The sequence below is a fragment of the Nerophis lumbriciformis genome, linkage group LG10 (assembly GCF_033978685.3).
Source record: "Nerophis lumbriciformis linkage group LG10, RoL_Nlum_v2.1, whole genome shotgun sequence".
In the NCBI taxonomy this organism is placed as follows: domain Eukaryota; kingdom Metazoa; phylum Chordata; class Actinopteri; order Syngnathiformes; family Syngnathidae; genus Nerophis; species Nerophis lumbriciformis.
In genome coordinates, this window is record NC_084557.2 from 40,300,692 (window position 1) to 40,305,691 (window position 5,000).

General features: G+C 42.3%; 1 protein-coding gene and 7 non-coding genes across 8 annotated transcripts in view; 7 read left to right on the forward strand and 1 right to left on the reverse strand.

Annotated features, from left to right (window-relative positions):
• appl2 (adaptor protein, phosphotyrosine interaction, PH domain and leucine zipper containing 2) overlaps nt 1-5,000 on the reverse strand; it is a 49,687-nt gene that overhangs the window by 26,982 nt on the left and 17,705 nt on the right. The window lies entirely within an intron of this gene.
• Nucleotides 376-449, forward strand: trnan-guu (transfer RNA asparagine (anticodon GUU)). The gene has a single exon. It is a non-coding gene; the product is annotated as a tRNA-Asn (tRNA).
• Nucleotides 709-782, forward strand: trnan-guu (transfer RNA asparagine (anticodon GUU)). The gene has a single exon. It is a non-coding gene; the product is annotated as a tRNA-Asn (tRNA).
• trnan-guu (transfer RNA asparagine (anticodon GUU)) lies at nt 1,045-1,118 on the forward strand. Its single transcript has one exon. It is a non-coding gene; the product is annotated as a tRNA-Asn (tRNA).
• On the forward strand, nt 1,831-1,904 carry trnan-guu (transfer RNA asparagine (anticodon GUU)). The gene has a single exon. It is a non-coding gene; the product is annotated as a tRNA-Asn (tRNA).
• Nucleotides 2,834-2,907, forward strand: trnan-guu (transfer RNA asparagine (anticodon GUU)). Its single transcript has one exon. It is a non-coding gene; the product is annotated as a tRNA-Asn (tRNA).
• Nucleotides 3,167-3,240, forward strand: trnan-guu (transfer RNA asparagine (anticodon GUU)). The gene has a single exon. It is a non-coding gene; the product is annotated as a tRNA-Asn (tRNA).
• Nucleotides 4,726-4,799, forward strand: trnan-guu (transfer RNA asparagine (anticodon GUU)). The gene has a single exon. It is a non-coding gene; the product is annotated as a tRNA-Asn (tRNA).

Here is a 5,000-nt window from a genome sequence, read left to right on the forward strand (position 1 = left end):
ATCAGCCGAACATTTCACAGCCCACCTGTTGTGGACTGACAATTTTAACAAGTCTCTGTGGCGCGTTCGGCTGCTAACTGAAAGGTTGGTGGTTTGAGCCCACCCAAGGACGACTTGTTTCTTGACTGCAGGACATAAGTTTAGACCGAGGATCACAGGTTCAGGCCTAAAATAAAAAACTTTAACTTGGGGTCGAATCACCACTAATCAGTCACAGGCTGAAAATCATGATTCGCAATGACTTAATAGTTTTCCAGACCGAGGACTACCATATAGACTGTGTATCTCTCAGTTATACAGCCGTATATTTTGTAGAAATATAATCAACCGTACATTTCACAGCCCAACTGTTGTAGACTGACGGTAATTAAACAAGTCTCTGTGGCGCAATCGGTTAGCGCGTTCGGCTGTTAACCGAGAGGTTGGTGGTTCGAGCCCACCCAGGGACGACTTGTTTCTTGACTGCAGGACATAGGTTTAGACCGAGGATCACAGGCTCAGAAAATAAAAAACTTTAACTTGGGGTTGAATCACCACTAATCAGTCACAGGCTGAAAATCATGATCCGCAATGACTTAATAGTTTTCCAGACCGAGGACTACCATATAGACTGTGTATCTCTCAGTTATACAGCCGTATATTTTGTAGAAATATAATCAACCGAACTTTTCAAAGCCCAACTGTTGTAGACTGACGGCAATTAAACAAGTCTCTGTGGCGCAATCGGTTAGCGCGTTCGGTTGTTAACCGAGAGGTTGGTGGTTCGAGCCCACCCAGGGACGACTTGTTTCTTGACTGCAGGACATAGGTTTAGACCGAGGATCACAGGCTCAGGCCTAAAATAAAAAACTTTAACTTGGGGTCAAATCACCACTAATCAGTCACAGGCTGAAAATCATGATTCGCCATAACTAAATAGTTTTCAGGACTGAGGACCACAGATAGACCGTGTATCTCTAAGTTATACAGCCGTATATTTTGTGGAAATATAATCAACCGAACTTTTCACAGCCCAACTTTTGTAGACTGCCGGCAATTAAACAAGTCTCTGTGGCGCAATCGGTTAGCGCGTTTGGCTGTTAACTGAAAGGTTGGTGGTTCGAGCCCACCCAGGGACGACTTGTTTCTTGACTGCAGGACATAGGTTTAGATCGAGGATCACAGGCTCAGGTCTAAAATAAAAAACTTTAACTTGGGGTCGAATCACCACTAATTAGTCACAGGCTAAAAATCATGATTCCCTATAACTTAATAGTTCTCCAGACCGAGGACCACCAGATAGACCGTATACCTCTAAGTTATAGTCGTATATTTTGTATGAAAGTTTTTTTTGTTTTTTTAAATCAACTGGTCTTGGTATTGTTATTGTACAATACCAAGATATTCAAATAATACACAAGTTGATTTATTTAATTGCAGGTAGAATTAAAGTAAGAAATATAATCAGCCGAACATTTCACAGCCCACCTGTTGTGGACTGACAATTTTAACAAGTCTCTGTGGCGCAATCGGTTGCCGCGTTCGGCTGCTAACTGAAAGGTTGGTGGTTTGAGCCCACCCAAGGACGACTTGTTTCTTGACTGCAGGACATAGGTTTAGACCGAGGATCACAGGTTCAGGCCTAAAATAAAAAACTTTAACTTGGGGTCGAATCACCACTAATCAGTCACAGGCTGAAAATCATGATTCGCAATGACTTAATAGTTTTCCAGACCGAGGACTACCATATAGACTGTGTATCTCTCAGTTATACAGCCGTATATTTTGTAGAAATATAATCAACCGTACATTTCACAGCCCAACTGTTGTAGACTGACGGTAATTAAACAAGTCTCTGTGGCGCAATCGGTTAGCGCGTTCGGCTGTTAACCGAGAGGTTGGTGGTTCGAGCCCACCCAGGGACGACTTGTTTCTTGACTGCAGGACATAGGTTTAGACCGAGGATCACAGGCTCAGAAAATAAAAAACTTTAACTTGGGGTTGAATCACCACTAATCAGTCACAGGCTGAAAATCATGATCCGCAATGACTTAATAGTTTTCCAGACCGAGGACTACCATATAGACTGTGTATCTCTCAGTTATACAGCCGTATATTTTGTAGAAATATAATCAACCGAACTTTTCACAGCCCAACTGTTGTAGACTGACGGCAATTAAACAAGTCTCTGTGGCGCAATCGGTTGCCGCGTTCGGCTGCTAACTGAAAGGTTGGTGGTTTGAGCCCACCCAAGGACGACTTGTTTCTTGACTGCAGGACATAGGTTTAGACCGAGGATCACAGGTTCAGGCCTAAAATAAAAAACTTTAACTTGGGGTCAAATCACCACTAATCAGTCACAGGCTGAAAATCATGATTCGCCATAACTAAATAGTTTTCAGGACTGAGGACCACAGATAGACCATGTATCTCTAAGTTATACAGCCGTATATTTTGTGGAAATATAATCAACCGAACTTTTCACAGCCCAACTTTTGTAGACTGCCGGCAATTAAACAAGTCTCTGTGGCGCAATCGGTTGCCGCGTTCGGCTGCTAACTGAAAGGTTGGTGGTTTGAGCCCACCCAAGGACGACTTGTTTCTTGACTGCAGGACATAGGTTTAGACCGAGGATCACAGGTTCATGCCTAAAATAAAAAACTTTAACTTGGGGTCGAATCACCACTAATCAGTCACAGGCTGAAAATCATGATTCGCAATGACTTAATAGTTTTCCAGACCGAGGACTACCAGATCTGTGTACATCTCAGTTATACAGCCGTATATTTTGTAGAAATATAATCACCCGAACTTTTCACAATCCAACTGTTGTAGACTGACTGCAATTAAACAAGTCTCTGTGGCGCAATCGGTTAGCGCATTCGGCTGTTAACTGAAAGGTTGGTGGTTCGAGCCCACCCAGGGACGACTTGTTTCTTGACTGCAGGACATAGGTTTAGACCGAGGATCACAGGCTCAGAAAATAAAAAACTTTAACTTGGGGTTGAATCACCACTAATCAGTCACAGGCTGAAAATCATGATCCGCAATGACTTAATAGTTTTCCAGACCGAGGACTACCATATAGACTGTGTATCTCTCAGTTATACAGCCGTATATTTTGTAGAAATATAATCAACCGAACTTTTCACAGCCCAACTGTTGTAGACTGACGGCAATTAAACAAGTCTCTGTGGCGCAATCGGTTAGCGCGTTTGGTTGTTAACCGAGAGGTTGGTGGTTCGAGCCCACCCAGGGACGACTTGTTTCTTGACTGCAGGACATAGGTTTAGACCGAGGATCACAGGCTCAGGCCTAAAATAAAAAACTTTAACTTGGGGTCGAATCACCACTAATTAGTCACAGGCTAAAAATCATGATTCGCTATAACTTAATAGTTCTCCAGACCGAGGACCACCAGATAGACCGTATACCTCTAAGTTATAGCCGTATATTTTGTATGAAAGTTTTTTTTGTTTTTTTAAATCAACTGGTCTTGGTATTGTTATTGTACAATACCAAGATATTCAAATAATACACAAGTTGATTTATTTAATTGCAGGTGGAATTAAAGTAAGAAATATAATCAGCCGCACATTTCACAGCCCACCTGTTGTGGACTGACAATTTTAACAAGTCTCTGTGGCGCAATCGGTTGCAGCGTTCGGCTGCTAACTGAAAGGTTGGTGGTTTGAGCCCACCCAAGGACGACTTGTTTCTTGACTGCAGGACATAGGTTTAGACCGAGGATCACAGGTTCAGGCCTAAAATAAAAAACTTTAACTTGGGGTCGAATCACCACTAATCAGTCACAGGCTGAAAATCATGATTCGCAATGACTTAATAGTTTTCCAGACCGAGGACTACCATATAGACTGTGTATCTCTCAGTTATACAGCCGTATATTTTGTGGAAATATAATCAAACGAACTTTTCACAGCCCAACTTTTGTAGAGTGTCGGCAATTAAACAAGTCTCTGTGGCGCGTTCGGCTGTTAACCGAGAGGTTGGTGGTTCGAGCCCACCCAGGGACGACGTGTTTCTTGACTGCAGGACATAGGTTTAGACCGAGGATCACAGGCTCAGGCCTAAAATAAAAAACTTTAACTTGGGGTCGAATCACCACTAATTAGTCACAGGCTAAAAATCATGATTCGCTATAACTTAATAGTTCTCCAGACCGAGGACCACCAGATAGACCGTATACCTCTAAGTTATAGCCGTATATTTTGTATGAAAGTTTTTTTTGTTTTTTTAAATCAACTGGTCTTTGTATTGTTATTGTACAATACCAAGATATTCAAATAATACACAAGTTGATTTATTTAATTGCAGGTGGAATTAAAGTAAGAAATATAATCAGCCGAACATTTCACAGCCCACCTGTTGTGGACTGACAATTTTAACAAGTCTCTGTGGCGCAATCGGTTGCCGCGTTCGGCTGCTAACTGAAAGGTTGGTGGTTTGAGCCCACCCAAGGACGACTTGTTTCTTGACTGCAGGACATAGGTTTAGACCGAGGATCACAGGTTCAGGCCTAAAATAAAAAACTTTAACTTGGGGTCGAATCACCACTAATCAGTCACAGGCTGAAAATCATGATTCGCAATGACTTAATAGTTTTCCAGACCGAGGACTACCATATAGACTGTGTATCTCTCAGTTATACAGCCGTATATTTTGTAGAAATATAATCAACCGTACATTTCACAGCCCAACTGTTGTAGACTGACGGTAATTAAACAAGTCTCTGTGGCGCAATCGGTTAGCGCGTTCGGCTGTTAACCGAGAGGTTGGTGGTTCGAGCCCACCCAGGGACGACTTGTTTCTTGACTGCAGGACATAGGTTTAGACCGAGGATCACAGGCTCAGAAAATAAAAAACTTTAACTTGGGGTTGAATCACCACTAATCAGTCACAGGCTGAAAATCATGATCCGCAATGACTTAATAGTTTTCCAGACCGAGGACTACCATATAGACTGTGTATCTCTCAGTTATACAGCCGTATATTTTGTAGAA